General features: G+C 39.4%; 1 pseudogene; it reads left to right on the forward strand.

Annotated features, from left to right (window-relative positions):
- Positions 1–18669: 18669 nt before the first annotated feature.
- Positions 18670–22446, forward strand: LOC120292630 (annotated as a pseudogene).
- The last annotated feature ends 2735 nt before the right edge of the window (positions 22447–25181 follow it).

Here is a 25181-nt window from a genome sequence, read left to right on the forward strand (position 1 = left end):
CTAAAGGTACGTCATCTATATACTTAATGATATATGTAGATGATATACTTATTATGGGAAACGATGAAGTGGCTATCCAAGTTTTCAAGGAATACTTGCATTCTACCTTTCACATAAAAGATTTGGGTACACCCAAATATTTCCTTGGAATAGAAATTGCACGATCGTGTCAAGGAATATCTCGGCCCAGAGAAAATTTGCATTGGAAATCATATCGAAGCGTGTTTATCGGGATGTAGGCCAGGCTATGATTCCAATCGAGCAAAATGTTAAATTGACTACGGTAGATTATGATGCTGAAGTGTCTCAACAAGCAGATCCAAAGTGCTCAAAGATCCATTGAGTTATCAAAAGCTTGTCGGAAACTCATATATTTGACTATGACCAGGCCGGACATTAGTTATGTTGTACGTACACTCAACCAATTCATGCACAAGCCAAAGCAGTCTCACATGAACGCTGCACTGAAAGTTGTGAAGTACTTGAAGAAATGTCCTAGACTCGGGATTCTTCTTTCCAGGAAATGTGATATGAAAATGACAGCGTCTTTGTGATGCGATTATGCCACTTGTCCGATGAGCAAGAGATCCATAACCGGTTTTTGCATTAAGTTGGGAGATTCTCTACTTTCATGGAAAACCAAGAAGCAGCCGACAGCCTCTTTATCCTCGCGGAAAGCGTATGAATACCGAGCTATGGCGAAAACGACATGTGAGATGGTATGGCTACGGGGATTACTTCGGGACCTTGGAGTACAAGTTGAGGGACCAATCAGATTGTTTTGTGACAATGATGCAGCTCTTAAACTAGCATCAAATCCCATTGTGCATGAGAGAACGAAACACATAGAAGTGGACTGCCATTTCACTCGAGAAAAGATACAGGAATGTATAATCGAAACACGGGGGATAGGAACAGAAGAACAGCCTGCAGATATGTTCACCAAGCCTCTATGTCAAAGACAGCATGCGTATCTCTTAAGCAAGCTCGGCGTCTTGGATATCTACAAACCACCAGCTTGAGGGGGAGCGTTAGAAGATACGCAAGATATCTTCATATCACATTAAATATTCCTCAGATCAATCAAGATCAAATCGAAGATCAATTTATATCAAATCTAGTCTGTACATTATTTTGTTGCCTCTTTCATTATACATGTATTGTAATATAAACATTACATTGTACATTCAGAGATATAGAGAGAATACATAAAACTTTTCTCTCCAATTCTTCCCATCCATATTCTTACAAAGCAAGTGGAAATACAATGATGATTTTCTCTAAGATTAGGGTACAAAGAAATTGAGAACACTTACAAAGAAAAAAATCACTTTTTTCTCCCCCTCTTTATCGCGCACACTCACGTTTTTCTTCCTTTTGGCATTACAGCCTCTCTTTTTTTCTCTCTTTTTTCTTCCCAGCCGTTGACATCCGTTGCCTCTCAATTGCTGATATATGAAGTGTAGCTTCTAATTTAAACAAAATGAAGAGAAAAGGCAAAAAAGCCCTCAATAAAAAAAGATTGGCTTCACCCGCCAATATATACAATGTCAAGGTGATACTAAGTAGTATTGATCGAATTTGGCTTAAGATTGATTGAAGAATAGGGGCTCTCACTATCGACATTGCAGCATCGGACTAAAGATAATGGGGGTAGGCTTACTTTCGGTCAACCAATTCAAAGACCAAACTTCTTTTTCTTTTCTTTTTTTTTCCATCAATAAAGTGACAACATAAAAATTGCCCCCGCTCTACACTAGATAAGCAAGCTAGCGAAAATTTGGCTGACCAATAAGCTCAAGCCTTTATTTAAAACTATGTAGGTTATTTCAAGCCTAAATTTGTAATAAGGTCCACTTTGATCTCTCTTTTAAAAGAAAAGGGTTTTTTTTTTTGGTCGAAAAGTGATATTTTATTTATATTATAGCTGAACCCAACCCACAGTTGGGGCATCATTACATAATAAGGCCCACAAGCCTTGAGGAGGAGAAACCATCCAGTTGCACAAGAGAGTTTTGTTTCTTTGTTGTCGCGCGGCCCAATCCGCAACTGTGTTGGCGGCCCGTGGACAACAAAGCATGTCCACATTCGGTAGTTGCTGTAGGAGTTGTAAGCATTTTGTCTAGCTTGCACGTGTTTCCCAAGAGAAGTCTTTCTTGTACTTGAGGGATTCCACGAGCCCTCTGCAGTCGGTTTCCACTGAAGCTACTTCCATCTTCTTCTGCTTTATGTACTCTAGGGCTTCAAGCACAGCTAGGTTTCAATTTGAAGGCTCGACACTGCCCGAACCTGTTTCGTGAAGCCATCCACGAGGCTACCGGAGAAGTCTCGAACTATACAGGCCATGGCTCCTTCTGTTGACCCCTCGCAGATGGATCCGTTGACATTTATCTTCAAAGTACCAGCTACAAGAGCTGTCCAGGTTGGAGAGATCTCATTTTCCTCTTCTTTTCTTGCTTGCAAATGCCCAAAACCCCATTTTTTTATGGCTTTTTTGCTGAAATCGGGCCAGATCTACCACTTTACAGGCATCCAGCTTGGTTCCCCGAAATATATAGTTGTTGTGCTCCTTCCACACCTGCCATAGAATATTTGAGATCATTTCCAGAGAAGGTAGGTTCGAGTCTTTGTTAATAAATTGCGCCAATCATACATCAATTCATGTGACCTCCTGGCCAATCACTTGTAGGTTGATTTCCGGGTGGCTCCATACCCGTGCGGTCCAGGGACAAAGAAGATGGAGTTGCTCGACCATTTCCATACTCTCACGGCAAAGATCGCATATCGGATCAGGTAAAATCTTTCATTTCCATAAATTCTCCTTGGATGGGATGGCATTTTGACAAACATTCCAAATGAAAATCATGACTTTAGGGCTAGTTTGCATCTTCCATAGAGCATTCCATAGTTTTCTTGGTGTGTGGTGGGAAGAAGATGGGTTTTCCATTGCAAAGTATGCTGTCGCTCGTTCTCTTAACATATTATAACCACTTTTGACTGCAAATGACCTGTCCTTAGATCCTGTCCATATCAGTTCATCTGTTGTAATTTGACGGTTAATTGGGATGACAAGAATCTACCGAGTAGTTTGCTCATCAAAGAGGTTGTGCAAAAGTGATTCATTCCACCCCTGCCATTTATTTGTTCTAATGTTGACGTTTCAAAATCCATCCGCCTCCCTTCCCGATAAACTTTATGTGGGTCATTTCGGTTTGTTGGTCCTCCTATTAGTCCCCTCTTCAGCCACTTATCTATTCTAATGTTGACATTTTGCCCATTTCCGATCGACCATCTCACTGAATCCATTATGGCCTCCCTTCCCGATAGTAAACTTTTCCAGCCCCATGAAGGCTTAGTGCCTTGATCAGCATGCCAAAAGTCTTTATGACAGAAATAAAGCCCTTTTAACAATTTGCTCCACAAAGCATCTGGATTCTTAACCAACCGCCACACTTGCTTACCCAAAAGGGCTTTCTTTACAGTAATTAAATCTCTAAAGCCCATGCCTCCCTTGTCTTTTCTGAATTTCATGATATCACATCTCTTCCAATGCAGACCAGCTCTTGTCTCACTGTTTTTCCACCAAAAATTGGCTATTTTCCTCTCTATAGCCTTACAAACTGAAACTGGAATTTTGAATACTGACATGGCATATTGAGATAATGCCTGCACCACTTATTTCAAAAAGATTTCCTTACCTGCTTTTGACATAATTTGCTCCTTCCAGCCTTCCAATTTCATATTTACCCTATTTAAAATCCAAGCAAACACCTGTATTTTTTATGTTCCCCAATCAGAAGGGATCCCAAGGTATTTTCCAGTCCAATCAAGCTCAGGAACCCTCAACTCCCTTGTCATATTATCCCTTAATAGTTGGGGACACTCTCTACTAAAGAAAATCCCGGACTTGTTCAGGTTTACAGCTTGTCCCGATGCATAACAATATTGATTTAGGATTGATGCAACATTTTGACATTCCTATATAGATCCATTCAAAAAGAATATAGAATCATCTGCAAATAAAAGGTGAGTCAGAGTATGGCAGAATCTATTCAGCTTGAACCCCTTTATACTCCCATCCTGAAGAGCTTTTCCCATCAAAGAAGATAAACTGTTTGCCACCAAAATGAAAAAATAGGGTGATAAGGGGTCCCCTTGCCTAATACCTCTGGTAGGGTTGAAAAAAGGAAGAGGTTCACCATTCAATTTAATGCCGAAGGTAACTGTAGTGACACATTGCATAATCCAATTGACCCATTTTGCACAAAAACCCATTTTCAACAAGCATCCTTCTAGGAAATCCCATTCAATGCGATTATAGGCCTTCTGCATGTCTAACTTCAGCACAACTTGAAAATGTTTCTTATGTTTTCTCATCCTCAATTGATGTAGCACCTCCTGCACAATATAAATGTTATCTTAAATCTGTCTTCCATTAACAAAAGCACTTTGTTCCCCTGAAATCAGCAGAGGCAGCCATCGTTTAAGTCTATTTGCCAAAACCTTCGATATTATCTTATATGAGAAATTGCAAAGGCTAATAGGGCGATATTGGTCAATTCATTTTGGATGAGGTGTCTTGGGAATTAGGGCCATATGTGTTCTATTTAGTGCTGGTTCTAAGATTCCCGAGTGAAAAAAACCCCTAACTTCCTCAAAAACACCATTGCTTATGATATCCCAATGATGTTGGTAGAAAATTCCATTTAAATCATCTGGACCAGGAGCCTTCTATGCACCAAGTTGAAAAACAGCATTATGTACTTCTTCCAAGGATACTTCCGCCACTAGACATTCATTAATATCATCTCCAATTAGTGTTGGGCATTGATCTAGTACTGGTTGGCAATTCCTTGGACCTACCGATGTGTATAATTCTTTGAAAAAAGATATGATGAGGTGCTGAAGTTGCTGTTTGTCCCTTATCCACTACTCTGATGTATTCTTCAGCATAGTTATTTTGTTCTTGTGTCTCCTTTGAATAGTTGCTGCATCAAAAAATTTCGTGTTTTTTTCTTCCCATCATAGCCAATTAATCCTGGATCTTAAACCCCAAAACATCTCATCTCTCCTCCATAGGATTTCAATTTATTCTTTCAAGAGCTTCATCCTATTTTCTCCTTGGTTCAAAACTATGCTGTTTGTTAAGGATCGAAGCTCTTGTTTTAGGGCTTTTATACGACTTCGGCTGTTTGGGAACTTCTTTTTGCTCCATTCCTTCAAAGCATGTTTTACCGCCATTAATTTGTCTCTCAATCTTGCTTCATAAAGATTTTGAGATTGCCATGCTTGTTTAACAATTTCCCTGCATTCTTCATCTTCAGTCCAGAAAGCCTCAAAGTGGAAATCTCTTATTTTCTTTGCAGGTTTAGCATTACTCATCAATAATAGAGGACTATGGTCAGACCCAACAACTGGGAGAGCATACGCTTTTGCTTCTGGGAACGATAGCCTCCAATCTAAAGAACAAAAAACCCGATCCAGTTTCTCCTTAACCAAATCAACCCCTATTATGTTATTTGACCAAGTAAAAGCACACCCTTTGCAATCAATTTCCATTAGCGAGCAATCATTTAAGCAATTTTGGAAGGTCTGCATTCTATAATTTTCTGCCATCCTCGTTCCAAACTTCTCCTAATAATACAATACTTCATTGAAATCTCCCAAACAAACCCTTGGAAGTCCATTAGAAAAACTGATTTGTCTCAAATCATCCCATAATTTTAATCTATCCCAGAAGTGATTTGGAGCATGCACACAAGTAATTCGCATTTTGATTCGGCTTTCATGATCTCCACATATTAAATTTATCATATAGTGAACTAGATTCCACCTTTATTTCAACTTCATCATTCCATAGTACCGCCAGACCCCCTACAATTCCTATCGGGTTCACCACAAAGCTGTTTTTAAATTTCAGCTGTCACCTTACACGAAAGATCACATTTTCTTTGTTTTTTGCTTCTAATAACATAATCAAGTCGGGCCTTTCAATGGCTTTCAAGTTTTGAACTGTTAGTGGTGTGCCCAACCTCTAACAGTTCCAACATATAATCCTCCTTTGTAAGCCGGTGGCTTATTCGGGCTAGCCACCAAAGCCCATCCATCGTGCCTTCCGAAAGACTAATAGGAGTGTCCTGCAGTTTTGCTTCATCAAAATCCGTCAACTCTAAAGGGATAGAGTTATATGGGGTGTACCTTTTTAATTTCTTTGCTGAGGAACTTTTTAAAATTCTGCTCTCCTTTTTTTATCCTTCTTTTTTTGTCTAGGACGATGTTTTATTAGTCGGCAAAAGCTGTTGTTCTGGCTCGTCAACGTTCATGATGCCCTTCCCTTTTTCCTTGTGCTGTTCCACTTGGTGTTCAGGTATAGTAAAATTTTCTTCTACCCTGTTTTGTACTTGAGTTGAAGTTGTAAAATTTATTTCTGTTTGCTCACCAGTGTAAATGACTATTTGAATACTTAGATTTGGAGTATTACGTTCTGTTTGTGTCTCCTCCTTTTCATCCACCCAATCACCATAAAAGATTTGCCAAAACGGACTGGTCTCCTTAGCCTCTGCTTTTAACCAATGCCCAAACCTTTGCATCTTCCTATCTTCATATTTGGCTATATCAAAAGGAACTTCTGCACAAGTTGTTGCAAAATGTCCAACTCTTCCACAAGAATAACAAAAGCGAGGTAACCTCTCATACTTAAAATCCAACCAGACTTTCCCATCTCCGAGATTATATAACATACCTGGACTTAAAGGTGTATCTAGGTTTAGCTCTACTCTTGCTCTCCCCACTTTTTGAAAAGCCACTCCCTTCTTTTCCACTTTTAATTCCTTCAAATTTCCAAGGATTTTGGCTATATGAGACACTACCTCCTCATAACACCATTCCATAGGAAGCCCATGGATTTGAACCCAAAACGCACAGCTAGTGAACTTATAACATTGCGCCGGTTTATTAGGCTCCCATGGTTTAAGGATCAACAGGTTGCTCGCAAACGACCAAGGGCTATTTGCTAACACTCTTTCTTTGTCCATCACGGAATCAAAAGTAAAAGAAAGGATGCCCAATTCACATTGTGCAAAGGTAACTAAATCTATCTTCCAAGCTCTCTTCATTGTGGTAATAAAAGCCTGAAAGTTTATGTTTCCTCCCGAATACAGCTTGCCAAACACTGTACGCTGGCATTCATCCAGTATTGCCTCAGAGATCACATTTTCTCGTGGAGGAGCATCAACCTCAGTCCTCAAATTACCCAATCGTTTGCACAGAACAGCCAGTCGATTATCCACTTCCCCAGGTTCGTCCATGTGAGAGCTAGTATGAGCACCTAGGGGGGGTGAATAGGTGCAGAAACAATTTTGCGAGATATGTTCAGTGCTAATCAACAATAGATTATGAAAAGGAAATTCTCAAAATGAATTAAGATCAAAGTAAAAGAGTGTAAAGAAGAGAATATGAACACAGAGATTATAGTGGTTCGGCTTAATCCAAGCCTACGTCCACTCTTTCCGCACCGATGCCCCACCGGGCTGGATTTCACTATGAACAAAAGAGTTGTTACGCTAGGCTCTTCCTTGATTCCACAATGTAGAGACTCTACTACACTTCCTCAAGGTCTCTCAATGATATAAACTCTCTTTGCGTACAAGATTTCGCTCAGCCAGCTTTAATTGACTAAGAACAAGGAGCTTCGTGACTTTGGAATTCTTCCATCACGCACACACTTGAACAACTAGAACGTCTTCCTTATATACTCCTTTATGCCATCATACCCGTCGGCACTTACTAAAGGAGTTCTTCCAATCTACCCGTTGGACAGAATCAATTAGGAAGATCTTCGAGCTATTTAAGGAACATGACGATAGCCCATCAATCGTGCTCACCCATACAATCAGGATCTTGGTTTCCATAAGTAGAACCTTCCAAGTATACTTCGCCAATCAACGAATCCATGATTCCCAAATCAATCTAGATCGGAATAAAGGATTCCAACATGCTATATCCAACCAGAAAATCTACTCCAGTCGATAAAGTCAAATCCTTGACGAAACATCCAGTTCTGGATAAGTCTTCTTCGACGGTCTAGAAACTGTCAATGAGGATAGACTTTGAGTCTTGAGTCTGGCAGTCCGGAGGTCTTCAGACTTTAATGGAAGAATCTGCAAATCTTCAGACTAGACTGATGAAAACGTTTTGTCAGCTTCAAAACACTCAAGGAAGATTTCTCCAACAATCTCCCCCTTTTTGATGGTAACAAAACTTTCCTGCAGATTTGGATAACTTTGACCTGCAAAACATTACTCAAGCAAATATGGATATCTCATAAAGATAAATAGCTTAGTAATAACACTAGAATCTGCATCCACGGAAAGTAGGTTAGTCTTATGAACATGGTCATGAGATATCAATAATACTTAAGATAAACAGATGTTCAAATAGTCAATTCCAAATCCAGTCCAAATCCAAACAGCCAAACACAAACATCAAGTCAATCAAAAAAGTTTTAAATCCAAACAGCTAGTCAAATCTGCACATCTCTCCCCCTTTTTGTCATCATTAAAAAAGGTAGAGATGAAAAGAGACTGAAATTAAGATGGCTTGGGAACACGGACAAGCCGGAAATCTCCCATTGACTCAACAATGCCTTCCAGCCTTTTTAAGTCCTCCTTCGCCGCGCTACTTCTTCACCCTTAACATTTGTTTGAACTTGAAGAGTAAGGGCTTGGAGTTGATCATTCAAAGAAACTGAGGAAGCCTGTCCTGCATTCTGCATATTCTGAAGATCGCATCCCAAAGCATAGATTTGACCTTTCATCTCCAAAAGAACATCAAGAATTCTGCGAAAGTTTGCTGAATTATCGGTCGAGTACTTGCTTCTACGCGATTAGACGGAGTATAAGCAGAGATGGCAAATCAGCATTGTCACACAAATTGGGCAATGAAACATCGTGTTCCTCCTCGAGAAATTATGATGCATAGATGTCCTCTGGATCTCGCCGGAGAGCGACTTACTCCTTCACCGGTGGCGGATTGAGAATGTTCCTCTTTCTCGGATCTCCCCGTTTCCATGCCTTCGGTGGAGAAGAGTGTTCTTCATGTTCTTTTTCTACTCTCTCCTCTTCTTCTTCTTCTTCAATTCTTTCCTCCTCTCGCATCTCTCTCCTCTCGCTTCTTTCTCAAAATCTTCACTTTCTCCAAATTCTCCTGTTCTGCTTCAGCCGAGTCTTTTTCCTGTCTCTCCTTTGATTCTGGTGCAGAACGACTCAAGTTCTTCAATACCATTGCAGAAATGGTAATGTCATCCTCATCCTCTTCGTCCTCAACGATGAGAGCTCTTCTTTTCTTGGATGGAGCAACCATGGGCTCCTTCCCTTTCCTTTTTGCAGCCGAAGATATTTGATGAGTCTTGACAGGTGTTTTCTCCTTGAACTTCTCCAACTCCTTGTTGAGTTCCTTCAGACGCATTTTAGAGACCATTTTCAGTCCCACCACCATTTGATCACACGCTCGACCACAACGAATTTGGGGAGACTGAATATTCAAGTGTCTGAATAACTTGGTCACAAGAGCTAGATAAGGAAGTTGTCCCTTGTCCTTCACCACTGCCCTGTACATGTGGAACATAATAGTGTGTGGAAGAGAGAATTTTTTCCCAGTGATGATGGCATACATCAACTTTGCCTCCGAGTTTGAAACATCGGTCTTTGAAGTAGATTTTGGTCTGAGGCAGTTAATCACAATTTTGTGAAGCAGAATGTTGGTTGCATACATCCTCGAATAGGAAATCTTGTCTTCCATTCTTCGATTCTTAACAAGTTCCAACGTTGCATGAGCAATAGACACACCGATAGGTTGATATTTCCCTTTCAACTCCAATCACATCAACCAATGTATTCACGTCAACCACATGGTCCTGATCTCGAACACTAAAAGAGAATCTATTCGCATCCAAGAAACTAAAATTCGAATAGAAATAAGCAGTAAGTTCAGCATAGGCTTCTGTAGATTCTGAACAAAACTGTTCGAGTTGAAGAAGACTGAATTTCTCCCACAGAGTCAAGAAAATCAAAATCCACACTTCTAAGGTTTATCACCCCCACGCTTCAGCAACTTAGAGTACAGTTGCTTGTGGTCATCCAATCTAAACAAGTCTGTCCTTTTGCTTCGGATTTTTGCCGCAACACCCATTCTCGATTTAAACTGATTGTACATCCTATCATCGTCATTCCCATCTGGCTGACTCAGCCCTCCAACACGTGGATCAGTTGGGATATTTGCGAATGCCTCTTCCGCCGATCCAACAGGGGCAATTCCCAAACGTTCCATCATGCGTAGAAAATAGGTTTCATTTCGATACCATTTTTCTTTCAAAAATTCGTCAATATAGTTCAAAGGAGTACCACCCCTCTTCAAAGCACAGTAAAGCTTATAAGTAAAGCCAGGCTTAAGAGGTCTTACGGGTTCTGCATCGTCGACGATTTCTTCCTCTTCTTGATGTGCAACATTATGAGGTCTATTGTTTGGAATACTGCCTTGCCTCCAAGATATCAAACGCATCTTTGGCTTATTTCGCGCAATCGGCTGCCGACTCAGGTTTTGCTCATCTCTTATGGTAGGATCCCCCCTACAAATTGCCCCCTTTGTTCGTGCGGACTGATTCTATAGATCATTTGTTCTTTGCGTGCCGTGCTTCGGATAGTCTTATTTCATTTTGGGCGGCAAGATTCAACCTAGTGTGGCGAAACAAGCATTGGGTGGATAATTTGGCCCGGGCTTCCAAGCGGTTTATGGGGAAGAGTTTTTATCGATCCCGGCTCGGTTTAGTTTTGGTGCAATGTGTTATATCATTTGGAAAGAGCGGAACAATGTGCTTTTTGGAATCGTACTCTCTATCTTCCAACGATGAAAATGCATCTTCGAAGGCTATCAAAGATAAGGCTATGACTTTTAAGCATGTTCCCGATGTGCCCATGAATAGAAGACTTCAACGAAGCCGGAACATCCATCCTTCTATTTTTGATTGATGGAGGTTTTCTAGTTTTTGTTGTCTTTTGTTTCCTTTTGTTGTTGTTGCTCCTTTTTTCGGGAACCATGGCACCCTTACACTCATTCTAGACTTTTGTCTTCTTGAGTGTCTGTTTTTGTTGGTGCCAGCCTCCCTCTTGTCTTCTTTCTTGCAAAATCAATATATTACTTACCTTTACCAAAAAAAAAAAAACATTATGAGGTCTAGATGGAGGAGATGGACGCTGTTGAGAATGTTGTGGGCTCGGTTGCTGATTAGGAGATTCCTCTTCCTCGGTGAGATCAAAGTGCGTAGGCCCCTCACGCATCTGCTGTGGTCCCATGTTCGCGATCCTCGAAGACTTTCTTTGAGAAGACATTTTTCACAGTATTTGGAGGGATTCCAAGCTTGTTTTCCCAAGAAAGATGACAACTTTTCGAAGATTAAACAAGAGAAGAAGACAGAAATTGAAGAATGTGCTCTCTTAGGGTTTTTTAGAGTAAAATGAAGAAGAACCGACAGTATATAAGACAGTCGAAGAGATGCATACGGAACGTCGTAAAAAGGAAATATAAAGATACCTTTTTTTAAAAAAAATAACTGCCTTTTCAAAAATTAGATAACTATCATTTTTTTTAAAAAACTTCTTTTTCGAAAAGGAAAGATTACAATAATCACGGAAATTAAAAATAGCAACAATCATTTACGGATAGATGATCGTACCTTTTCAAGATTTGATCTAAGAGAAAATAAAATATCTTACAATCAAAAATCTTGATCATCTGAGTCTGAGAGTCTTTAAACTTTCAGTCCCCGGGTCTGAACTTCCTTAGACTTTAAGATATTGAGTCTAGAACGAATAGCTTCAAATTGATTTTTCTCCAAAGGCTTTGTAAATATATCCACCAGTTGATTCTTTGAATCAATAAACTGAATCGAAACTTCTCCATATTGAACATGATCTCTAATGAAGTGATGTCGAATCTCTATATGTTTTGCTCTTGAGTGAAGAATCGGATTCTTGGTGAGATTGATTGCGCTGGTGTTGTCACATTTGATTTCAGTGCATGAATCTTCAATTCCAAAGTCTCTTAACTGTTGTTTTATCCACAGAATTTGTGAACAACAACTTCCAAGAGCTACATATTCTGCTTTTGCTGTAGAAAGAGCTACTGTACTTTGCTTCCTTGAAAACCAAGACACTGTCCGGCTTCCAAGTAGTTGACAGGTGGCCGATGTGCTCTTTCTATCAATTTTGCATCCGGCTAGGTCTGCGTCTGAGTATCCAAGAAGAGTAAAGTCTCCTTCTTTAGGATACCAGAGACCCAAAGTTGAAGATGAGGCAATGTATTTGATAATACATTTTGCAGCACTTAAATGAGATTCTCTTGGGTCTAATTGAAACCTGGCACAAATGCAAACACTAAACAAAATATCAGGTCTAGAAGCAGTAAGGTAAAGAAATGAACCAATGATGCTCCTGTATAGCTTATGGTCGACTTTCTTTCCTCCTTCATCTTTGTTCAACTTCAAGGAGTTTGACATTAGTACATCAGTCTTTTTGCAATTCTCTAGTCCAAACTTTTTGACAAGATCTTTAGCATACTTTTCTTGATGAATAAAGGTTCCTTCTTTCAGCTTGTTTTACTTGGAGCCCGAGAAAGAAGGTTAGTTCACCCATCATGCTCATTTCAAATTCATCCCGCATAGACTTAGAGAATTTCTTGCATAGACTTTCATTAGAAGATCCAAAAATAATATCATCAACATAAATTTGAACAAGTAGAAAACTTTTGCTTTCTTTTGATAAACAATGTAGTATCTACATTACCTTTGATAAAGCCATTTTGGATTAAAAACTTACTTAGTTTATCGTACCAAGCTCGAGGTGTTTGCTTTAGACCATATAGAGCTTTTTTCAGTCTCCTGAAAAGAGTCCGGTTTCCTTGGGTCTTCAAAACCGGGTGGTTGTTCCACATAGACTTCCTCTTGGATAAATCCATTTAGGAAAGCACTTTTGACGTCCATTTGGAATAACCTGAAATTTTTATGACAAGCAAAAGCAAGTAATAATCTAATTGCTTCTAACGTTGCTACCGGTGCGTAAGTCTCATCATAGTCTATCCCTTCTTCTTGCGTATATCCCTTGGCCACGAGTCTTGCTTTGTTTCTTACAACCTTTCCTTTCTTGTTCATCTTGTTTCTAAAAACCCATTTAGCTCCAATGATGGATTTACCTTTCGGTTTAGGAGTCAATTCCCAGACATCATTGATACTGAATTGCCTGAGTTCTTCTTGCATGGCTTCAATTCAGCTTTCATCAATTAGAGCTTCTTCTATACTTTTGGGTTCTATTTCAGAAATAAGAGCCACAGCACTAGACTCTTTGCGCCTTTTAGATCTTGTGCGAATTCCTTCATTAATATCGCCGATAATGAGATCTGTGGGATGACTGGACTTATGCTTCCAGTTGCTGGTTGATTTGTCATACTGTTGATCTTTTTCTTCATTTGAATCTTCGACAATTATTTGTTGCTGGTCTTCTGAAGTCTGAGCTGCTTCTGGAGATTTAGACTTTGTAGAGTCTAAAGCAAGTTCAGATTCTTTAAGTTGAGTCTGAATCGATTCATTTTGCATAGAGTCTTGAAATTTGACATTCATTGATTCCTCCACAAATTGAGTCTTTTTGTTATATACTCTGTAGGCTTTGCTTGAGGTCGAATATCCAAGGAATATCCCTTCATCTGATTTTTCTTCAAACTTCCCAACTCGATCATTTGCATTTTTCAAAATAAAACATTTACATCCAAACACGTGAAAATATGAAACAATGGGCTTCTTACCTTTGAATAATTCGTAGGGAATTTTCTCCAGAATAGGCCTTAGAAAAACTCTATTAATGATATAACATGCAGTAGAAACTGCTTCAACCCAAAAACGTAAAGAGATGTTTCTTTCAATTAAAAGAGTTCTAGCCATCTCTTGAAGCGACCTATTTTTTCTTTCCACGACTCCATTTTGCTCTGGAGTGTATGGAGAAAAGAACACATGCTAAAAACCAGATTCATCACAAAATCTTGTAAAGTCTTGATTTTCAAATTCGCCTCCATGGTCAGTTCGTATACTTGAAATAACATACCCTTTTTCATTTTGAACCTTTTTAGCAAACTTTTTGAAGTAAGAAAAGGTTTCAGACTTACTTACCAGGAAATTTACCAAGTGAATCGTGAGTAGTCATCCACAATTACTAGGCAATATTTCTTACCTCCAATGCTTTGAGTTCTGGTTGGTCCAAAGAGATCCATACGCAGAAGCTGCAGTACACGATTAGTGGCAACTTGATTTATTGGTTTGAATGAGTTTTTTACCTGTTTTCCCAACACGCATGGTGTACATAGATCGGTCTTTTGAAATGACAGATTGGGTAGACCACGAACAAGCTTCTTTGCTGAAATTTTGGCTATTTGCTTCATGTTGATGTGCCCAAGTTTTCTGTGCCATAAGTTTGCTTCTTCTTGAATTGAGATTAGACATTGGGCTTCATCTGGTTTGACATCCAAGAGGTAGATATTTCCATGTCTTCGACCCGTGAAAGACTGAGAGGAATCTTTACTGGTTCCTGAACATATTCCCTCTTGAAAGTTGATTTTGAAACCGGTGTCGCACAGCTGACTGATACTAAGTAAATTGTAGTTGAGTCCTTCCACTAAGAAAACATTACTAATTGTGAGACTTCCAATCTTTACAGTTCCGAATCCCACAATTCTTCCTTTGTTATTTCCTCCAAATGAAACTTTTCCACTATTAACTTGAACAAGTTTTATGAAGCAATTTGAATTTCCTGTCATATGCCTTGAGCATCCACTATCCAGGTACCATTTAATCTTTCTCTTGATAGTGACCTACATTTAGAAAAAAGACTCAAGCTTTCTTTGGTACCCATATTTTCTTGGGTCCATTGGTGTTAGTATTATATAATGTCTTTGCCCATATCTTCTTTACAGGTTTCCAAACCATAGAACATTCTTTTTCAAAATGATCTGAACTATTGCACTTAGAACATTTAAGAGCACTGCGACCTACTGGTTTTACAAACACTTTTTGGAAATGATTTTTGTAAACATTTCTCGTAGGTCTTTACTTAATTCTTTCTTTTACTTTAGGAAAATCAATTAGAGAAATGGTTTCAGCAGTCATTCCTAAACCTGATTTATTGAAGTAAGGTCTTTGTGCTGAAAGAATTTTCTCAAGTTTCTCGATTCTATAGAAAATCTTTTAGAAATATTTGAGATGTCATTTTTCAAGAATGCATTTTCTTTTGAAAGATTGTCTTCATTTTCTTTCAAGGTAGAAACACTTTTGTCTAAACTTTTGACCTTTTCTTTCAAAACATTTTCCCGTTGTTTTAGTGCAGAATTTTCTCTTTTGAGTTCGGAAATCCTTTTAAGAGAAGTCTTGAGACTAAGACACAATTCATCAATGTATCTAGAGAATTTAGTAGGGATTTTCAAGTTACTTACCTCAATTTCACTATCTGAATCCGAGTCTGCTTTGAGTCTCGAGTCTAATTGTGCCATGAGACAAATGTTGGCATAATCATCATCACTTTCTTCACATTCTCGTATCACTCCAAGTTTCGATTTGAGTGCCTTTCGATACTTCTCGATTTTCCTTTCTTTTTCCTCGAAGGGGACAGTTGGGTCTCGATGTGTCCTTTTTCTTACATTCAAAACAGACTATATCTCTATTGGATTCATCATCCTCAACGTACTTACTCTGTTGCTTTTGAAAGCTCTATTTCTTTGGATTGAATCTTCTTCCCTTTCGTTTAGCTTTCAATCTTCTTATCATGAGAGCAAGCTCTTCATCATCCATATTGTCTTCAGAATCTGTGACATCATAATCATCATTAGATTTTAATGCAATGGATTTCTTACTTTTAGGATCTTCATCTTCGTTGATTCGCTCCACTTCATAAGACTGAAGAGTCCCAACCAACTCATCAACAGAGAGTGGCATAATTCTTTGTGTCTCCCTTATTGAGGTCTTTATGTGATTCCAATCATTGGAGACTCCACGCAGTAGCTTCTTTACTTTCATGGGATCAGAAATTGGTTGACCTTGATTTTCAAGACCATTTATTATCTCTGTAAAACGACTAAACATGTCAGTGATAGATTCTCCTGTTTTCATTTTGAAAGCTTCGTATTGTTCAAGCTGAATGTTGATTCGGTTTCTTTCACTCCTACGCCTCCTTCATAGGTGATGTGTAATCTATCCCGCACTTCTTTAGCTGTAATACAAGAAGATATTCTATTATATTCAGTGGGAGATAAAGCACAATATAAAGAATAAATCGTTTTTGCATCAAGAGCTTATCTCTTGGTTATCTCTTCTTGAGTCATTTCGCTAGACTCAATGGTTTCTTTTCCTCTTTCTGAGACTGATGCAGCTTTAGGAATGATTCCTTTTTCTACCACGTCCCATTCCAGAGGATCCTTTGATCTTAGAAATGCCTTCATTTTGTTTTTCCATATGTTGTATTTCTTTCCATCAAAGTAAGGCGGTCTAGTATTGCTTTGCCCTTCAACCAGTCCTGGAGCCAACATACTAGCCATGGATCTTTAACTCTGAAATAAAACACTTCAATTCAAGTGAGTACACAAGCTCTGATACCAATTGTGAGAGCTAGTATGAGCACCTAGGGGGTGAATAGGTGCAGAAACAATTTTGCGAGATATGTGCAGTGCTAATCAACAATAGATTATGAAAAGGAAATTCTCAAAACGAATTACGCTCAAAGTAAAAGAGTGTAAAGAAGAGAATATGAACACAGAGATTATAGTGGTTCGGCTTAATCCAAGCCTACGTCCACTCTTCCGCACTGACAGCCCATTGGCTGGATTTCACTATGAACGAAAGAGTTGTTACAGTTAGGCTCTTCCTTGATTCCACAGTGTAGAGACTCTACTACACTTCCTCAAGGTCTCTCAATGATATAGACTCTCTTTTGCATACAAGATTTCGCTCAGCAGTTTAATTGACTAAGAACAAGAAGCTTCGGACTTTGGAATTATTCTATCACGCACACACTTGAACAACTAGAACGTCTTCCTTATATACTCATTTATGCCATCATACCCGTCGGCACTTACCAAAGGAGTTCTTCCAATCTACCCGTTGGACAGAATCAATTAGGAAAATCTTCGAGCTATTTAAGGAACATGACGATAGCCCATCAATCCTGCTCGCCCATACAATCAAGATCTTGGTTTCCATAAGTAGAACCTTCCAAGTATACTTCGCCAATCAACGAATCCATGATTCCCAAATCAATCTAGATCGGAATAAAGGATTCCGACATGCTATATCCAACCAGAAAATCTACTCCAGTCGATAAAGTCAAATCCTTGACGAAACATCCAGTTCTGGATAAGTCTTCTTCGACGGTCTAAACCGTCAATGAGGATGACTTTGAGTCTTGAGTTTGGCATCCGGAGGTCTTCGTGACTTTAATGGAAGAGTCTCAAGTCTTCGACTAGACTGATGGAAACGTTTTGTCAACTTCAAAACACTCAAGGAAGATTTCTCCAACAGTCCATAGTGCTTTCCAAACTCAGGACAAGAAAAGAGTCCAACACAGGAACGACGGTTGCTATTAACTCCTTACTTTCTGCCGATTATAATGCACAAGGCAAGACCCATTCTACTAACATCATGGCTGACTACTTCTATCTTTTTACTTTTTCCGATCAAACGTGTAAAACCTGAAGACCCATTTCACTAAATCAGAAACAGAAAGCCCAGAAGAAATCCATGGAGAAAAAGACGGCATCCAACCTTTTCCTTTGTCAAAGCTTCGATTCATCCACCAGTGATTGAATCTTTCCGAAGACTGAAGACAGGACTGTGCCATTGCCCGAGACTGATCATTTTTACAGAGAAAAAGACGGTAGGGTGGGGCATTCAAGGATTTACGGAATGGGTTTCATTAATCTGTAATGGGGTTAGTCGTGTTTTGGGTGTCAGAAAACTACTGGAGATCTAGGGTTTTGGGGGAAGACTACCAACGAGGTAGAGGAAGACTCTCATAGCCGAGAGAGAATTTTCGGTCAAGGGATAATATACTCTGTGATCACCCGTGGATATGTGCTCTCTAAAGAAAAGGGCTTTGATTCAGGCTATTATTTGTAATTTTCCTTCACAAAATGGGAGAGTGGCCATCATTGCTCAATATATTTTGTAATGGCATGTAAACTTTTGTGTGTTTGGTTAGACTATCCCTTATTCCCCCTCAAATCAAGACAAGCAAGAAAGAGATGCTTCTTCTGGCTTTACGCGAGGGCCCATATGTTTCATACGAAGGGAGAGAAAAGACAAAGGGAATCTTCAACCTTTGATCCCATTGAGGGACGACAAGCAATTATTTGGTAATTAGATTGACAAGTACTTGATGACCCTTTATCAATTACAAATTAAATACTCCAAAGCGACAGTCATCCGGAAATAATGAATAGCTAACATTAATGATCCATCATAACATGGACATCAAATAAAGAAACAAACTCACATAAGAGACCTCGCAGAAACGAACTAATATAAGAGACCGCGGTACTAGGCATGTTCAGAGTCAATCTTCGTAGTAGAGAGGGAGGTCGAAATTGATGGAGGTGCTTCAAGTAGTGAGTGTGGCGGCGGCGGCGTTGGTGTGCGGCGGCGGCCTCATCTTTGGGGTTGTCAAGAGGGTGAACGAGTGGGCGTACGTAAGCAGTTTGGGGCGGCAGAGAGCTGCTCTGCTGCCTCCGGGCGACATGGGCTGGCCTTTGGTCGGCCAGATGTGGGCCTTCTTCAGGGCCTTCAAGTTCGGCCGTCCCGATTCCTTCTTGGCTCGCTTCATCTCCAGGTCCCTTCTACTTAGCCCTTCGTTAATACGTTCCATTTCTTTTTCGTTGGGATTGAACAAAATCATCAATAGCTTCAAGAAAATCCGCTGGCAGGCCATAGTACATAGATGATGCGGTGGATAGACCCAACCATAATATTGATGAAACTGTCTGAAAACTTGTTTTCTTTAATGGAATCCAAGGTGAGTCGGTCAAATAGATTTAATCTATACAATATTTGTTTGATAACAATGAACTAAAGACATTTTTTTTTTAGGGTTAAAGAAATCGTCCTTAGAGAATCATGACATATGTATGATGTGCAGTACATAGCTTTGTTCAGAACAATCTAATAGATATCATTTTTTGTAAGCACCATCACGATCTACATTCGCATATACATAAGATGCTATATTATATATGTTATTTAAACTTTTCAACGGTGAATGCGCCTTTTAAAGAAGACTAGGATTGCATACCTTACTCTTTTCCCCTGCTCAAATTCACAACCAAGTCAAATTCTTGACACACATGATTTGATTATTATGCGTTGATGCAATACAGATTTGGGCGTACAGGCATATACAAGACCTTCATTTTCGGAAGTCCAAGCATCATTGTGTGCACTCCTGAAACATCCAAGCGTGTGTTGACAGATGACCAACACTTCATTCCTGGCTACCCAAAAGCCACCTCGAAGCTAATGGGCAACAGATCATTCCACGGCATCTCACCCGCTGAGCACAAGCGGCTGCGACGGCTGACGGCCGCCCCAATCAACGGCCTGGAGGCTCTCACTCTCTTCGTCAGCAAGATCGAAGACATCTTGGGCCCTTCCATGGAGAAATGGGCCGAGTCCGGGCAGCCTGTCGCACTTATGACGGAGATGAATAAGGTGACTTACATGGTCATCACAAACATCTTGTTCGGCGCGAACGTTGATTACGACATGCAGAAGATGGAGAGTTTATTCTACGACTTGGCTCAAGGATTGATATCAATACCCATCAACTTCCCTGGATGTACTTATCATAAAGCACTCAAGGTAAAATAGAATTTCCAACGTCAACCTTTTTGTAATGTAATTTGAATTGAGGAAGTTGCTTTACAGTATAAAGTCACAAAAATGTTGTCTTAGGCAAGAAGAGAATTGGTTAAGATCCTTCGAGCTAATTTGGATGAGAGGAGGAGGGTGAAAAATAAGAAAGAGCGGGCAATTGAGGAAAAGGATATGTTGGATTTATTAATGGAAGTGGAAGATGAGGATGGTGAGAAATTGGATGAGGAGACCATCATTGACGTTTCTCTCATGTTCTTGCTTGCTGGCCATGAAACCTCAGCTCATGCCACAATGTGGGCTGCCATCTTCCTCAAAGAACATCCTGAGATTCTCCAAAACTGAAGGTTAGACAACATCACTTCTTGCAGGGACATTTCAATAAAGCTTACTCAGATTTCCTTGGACAGCGAGGCCATTTCATATGATAATGTCTGATTTACCCTTCAAAGATAATTAGATGGCTCATCTATGCTGAATAACATTTATAAATGCCAAAGATCTCTCTTTCTGGGGGTCTATTACAATGATCATTTTAGTCCCGACTTTAAATCTGGGAAGTGCTTGAATTACGAAAGTTGTGCCCATTGTGACAAAACTCGGTTGACCTATTATATTGACTATTCACATTCTCATTATGGATCTTAAAGATGACGGGGGAAGCAATCCGAATTAAGCAACTTATTCCTTCATAGTGGCTTGAATGAAACAAGAGTTTTATAATTCATGACTGTCGAAGTGTGAAGTGAATTCTACTCCATCTATCAGAAAGAGCAAGAGGAGATTATTAGGAGGAGACCACCTACACAGAAAGGACTGACTCTCAAGGAGATAAGACAAATGAATTATCTGTCCATGGTACGTAATCATCTTTGTTTACAATATCACACAAAATATAAAATTTGTGACGCCTGTTTAAAATGACATTTACTTTTCTCTTTTATTTAAATCTTGCAGCGCATGCGTTTTTTTAAACTTTTTTTTAATTAGAGCACTTGTAACATTCACAAAATATAAATGTTGTCACATAGCAAAATTCCAGCACATAATGTTTTTATTGTTTTTATTTTTTTAATTTAGATGATATTTTAAACTTTTACGAGAAAGCTAAAAAAGAACTTCTTTTTAGGACTGGTGACTAACGTTTTATAAACTCATATGGAAAGTTGATTAAATATAAATGATGATGATTATCTGTGGTTGTAACCGCCAATCAAACGGAAATATTCTTACAGAGGATTAAAAAAATATTTCAAGAAATATGACCAAAAGCACTACTTTAACTTTAGATTTTGACATAGACAGAAAAGCATATTACTTCGAATCGGTACACAGATCACATTTTGGACTTTCTGTATAACGAGCTTACTTATGAAGCGCTCACTCTATGCTATGACCTAGGTGGTTGATGAAACGCTACGAAGAGGCAATCTCTTTTCGCAGTGTTCCGAGAGGCAACAGCTGATGTGGACATCGATGGTTGGTAAAATGGATTTTGAAAAATGAATCTCTTCGTTGGTATTGATTAGAGGAACTCGTTCGAGAGATAGGCATGACCTTCATGTGTCAATTACAGGCTATCTTGTACCAAGAGGTTGGAGAGTAGTAGTTTATTTAAGGGCGATTCATGTCGATCCTGAGAACTACTCGAAACCAGAAGAATTCAACCCCTCGAGATGGGAAGTAAGTAATCCATCAGAATAATTACTCAATCAGTCCTGAACCTATTGTACAAATGTGCATTCGATCCTAAACTTTCTAATTTTACCAATTTAGTCTAAACCCTTGCTCAAAATTCCAACGTAGTCGTTTCGGCCAATTTTTGCTAGAAGTCGTTGACGTGGTGGTCCAGTCACCAACGTCTGTCCTACATGACGTACGATCATGGTAGTGGTTGCCAACAAAAAAAGGCTAGAAGGATTTCATTGAAATTTTGGGGAAAGATTTAGGATTAAAATGACAATTTAAATATTAAGACAAAATTGACATCTATGCAGTAAATTTAGGAATAATTGAACAATTTTTCCTTAGTCTATCTTTCCCTATGTGCGAGCACACTGCTCGCTTGCGCTTATGCACGTGCATATACATATACTTATATGTTATATACATTTTACTTGTGGCTTATGTGTTGGTAGCAAACTGTCAAGGCAAAAGCAGGAACTTTCCTACCATTTGGAGGGGGAAGCAAATTGTGCCCTGGAATGGACTTGGCAAAGCTTGAAATGTCCATTTTTCTCCATCATTTTGTACTTCACTACGAGTGAGTTGTTCTTATTCTTTAAGCCTGCTTTTACCCCTAAATACCAAAACTTAGAGCATAAAATTAAAATGTGAATGAATTTATGATATATTGTTTTTATTATAATGATTTTTTTTTTTTTGGGTGCAGTATGGAAAGGCTCAACCCAAATAGCCCAATGGTGTACCTACCAGGACCAAGGCCTTCTGACCATTGCCTTGTAAACTTCAAAAGAAATCATTAGACGATGGATATATTTGCAGCTTTTTGGCCCATTTGGGATACCATCAATGATCATGGTTAATTGAGTTTGAAAAGAAATAGATTATGGGTATATTTGCATGTGATATTGCTTAGAGAAACTTCTTTCATCATCTTGATGAAATAAGCTTCTTTTCACCTCTTTAATTTCTCAAACGAGGATTAAGATGGTTCAATAGATTTTATTTAACTAACAACGATGGAGCCATCCCTTTTCCGACCAACAAACAACTCCAACATCACTAACGAAAATGCAATCAATTAATGCGTACCTAGATCAGCAAGTGTCTCACTCTAGATGTTGCAGCTGGGCTTCCACTGACTGAGGACTCAAGGACAATCTGGGTAAACATTCGTGAGATGTACGAACTCGAGGCCACTGAAGAGTGGCTCAAGGGACCAGAGACTACTCTTCAGCAGTGTAGAGCAATAAAAGAGAGGGAGAAAGTGACTTGTTTTTTGTTGATTCTAAACGAAACGTACTCACCCTTTCGATTGGAGATCTTGGCAATGGATCCGATGTCATCACTAGGCCGGATCTACCAAACAGCCGTCCAAGAGGAAAGCCAGCAATTGGCCGTGGTCAAGCATGGAAGAACGAGAGAAGGTGTCACCCTTGCTGCCTTTTCGGTGAGCCCAATTTCTATTGAGTCACCGCACGGCATCCCTGGAGGTTGGGAAACCATTGGAGTGAACGAAGCTCTCGGGCAAAGGGGAAACTTGTGAGGAGCTACTACTGCTGGATCTAAAGGAGGAAACCTTAACTTACAAATGGAAGGCTGGGATTAGACAAGAAGATCGGATGGCTATTATCACGCGCCCATCCATCCAGCCAAATCTAATGGCCCCTATCAAACAAGAGGATTAGACAGTCATTACTTGCCCATCCTTCAGCAAGAATCCAATAGCTCGTTTCTGGCCACTTTAACACCCACATATAGAACATCTGACGGCCCACGAATTTTGCAATAGCCAGCTCATTATTCCCCATGATAAGAATGTCAACATATATTAAGAGACAAATTGATGAGGTACCTTCAATCCATATGAGCCGGGCATAATCTTATCTAGAATGTTGAAATCCTGCGTCGGTTAGTGCAGTAGTGAACTTAACATACCATTATCTAGAAGCCCGTTTGAGTCCATACAAGGACTTACGGAGACGACATACATGAGACGACATTGTCTATGTAATCCATGTGGAAGCTCCATGTATATATCTTCATCTAGATCCTATGTAGAAAAGTATTATGGACATCCATTTGATGTAGTGGCCAATTGCGAAAAGCAGCAATAGACAAGAAAGAACGAACGGTGACTTCTTTGACCATGGGAGAGAATGTTTCATGATAATCAAAACCTTCCCATTGTGTAAATCCTTTCACAACTAAACAAGCTTTGTATCGCTCAATGGAGCTATTTGCCTTGAATTTAATTTTATAAACCCATTTGCAGCCAATAGTTTTTCATCCTGCAAGTAGTGGAACAATATCCCAAGTATGGTTTTCATTGAGGGCCTTCAGTTTGGCCTCCATAGTATGCTACCGTTTGGGGGCATGAGCCGCCTTAGAATAAAAAGATGATTCATGTTCTTTGGAAATTTGACTAATGCAACATGTGTTCTGGTGATAGCCAACTAAACAAAACATAAGAAGATACGAGGAATTGTGTACTTGAAGAATCCAAAGTAGGACAAATATAATCTTTTGTCCATGTGGGAGGTTGAGTATGACGTCCAGAATGTTGAGATTGCTCAATTCTTGGCTATTCAGGTATTGTGGGAGATAACATTTGACGAATCATTGGCAAAGAAGTCACCGAGTAATTTGATGAAGAATTGTCCCTGTGTGAGAAAGCTGGTGAGTCAACGATGTGGTTTGAATCACCAATTGTCACCGGCATATGACGTTCCTGGGGTAATGAGTACATATTGAGGTTAGACAAACCTTTTCCGACAAAAAGGTCAACGATCGGACTCTATGATTGAGGATGACAATGCAGTTTCTTGAAATGGGAAAATGTCTTCGTGACAAAATAACATCTCTACAAGGGGTGAGCATAGGTCCAGGGTCAACCTTAGACCGACCCTGGACCGGGCCAACCCTGCCGGTCCTGGTTCGATTCCTAAGAAGACTAGGTCAGTCCTTGGTCCTAAGATTCCTAGACCAATACTGTGCGGGTTGGTCCTCAGTCCTAAGAGTTTAGGGTCAATTCAACCCGGACCAACCCTGACTATATAAATATATATAATATTATTTATAATTTTTTTATATAGAGAATACCTTAAATTAAATGGTGTCAACAACATTAAGCAATTATTTAGTGAGTAGTTCAAGTAATTTTATATTGTTCTTTAATAACTTAGATTTTTAATATCTTTTATGGCATCAACAGTCATAATTTACAAAGGAGGAAAATGTTTTTATGAGGTGTCCTCACGGCGTCCAAAAAGGCATAAATAGCTCCGTACAGCATCCTCTTCTAATACTTATTCTCTTCTGTCTTAATTATCTTCTTAGTCTTCAATTTTTTTAAAATCGAGAGAAACAACTTCTTTGCTCACCACTCAACACTCACCTCGCTCGCTTTGGGTCACTCTTGCCGTTTGCAACTTGATGCTCGCTTGCTTGCTCCCCACTCGACACTCGATACCCACTCTATTCGACGCTCACCCCACTCGATCTCACTGCTTGCCTTTCTTAGCTAACCTCACTCGTCATCAAACCCATTGGG

Source organism: Eucalyptus grandis, chromosome 4 (genome assembly GCF_016545825.1).
Source record: "Eucalyptus grandis isolate ANBG69807.140 chromosome 4, ASM1654582v1, whole genome shotgun sequence".
Classification (NCBI taxonomy): domain Eukaryota; kingdom Viridiplantae; phylum Streptophyta; class Magnoliopsida; order Myrtales; family Myrtaceae; genus Eucalyptus; species Eucalyptus grandis.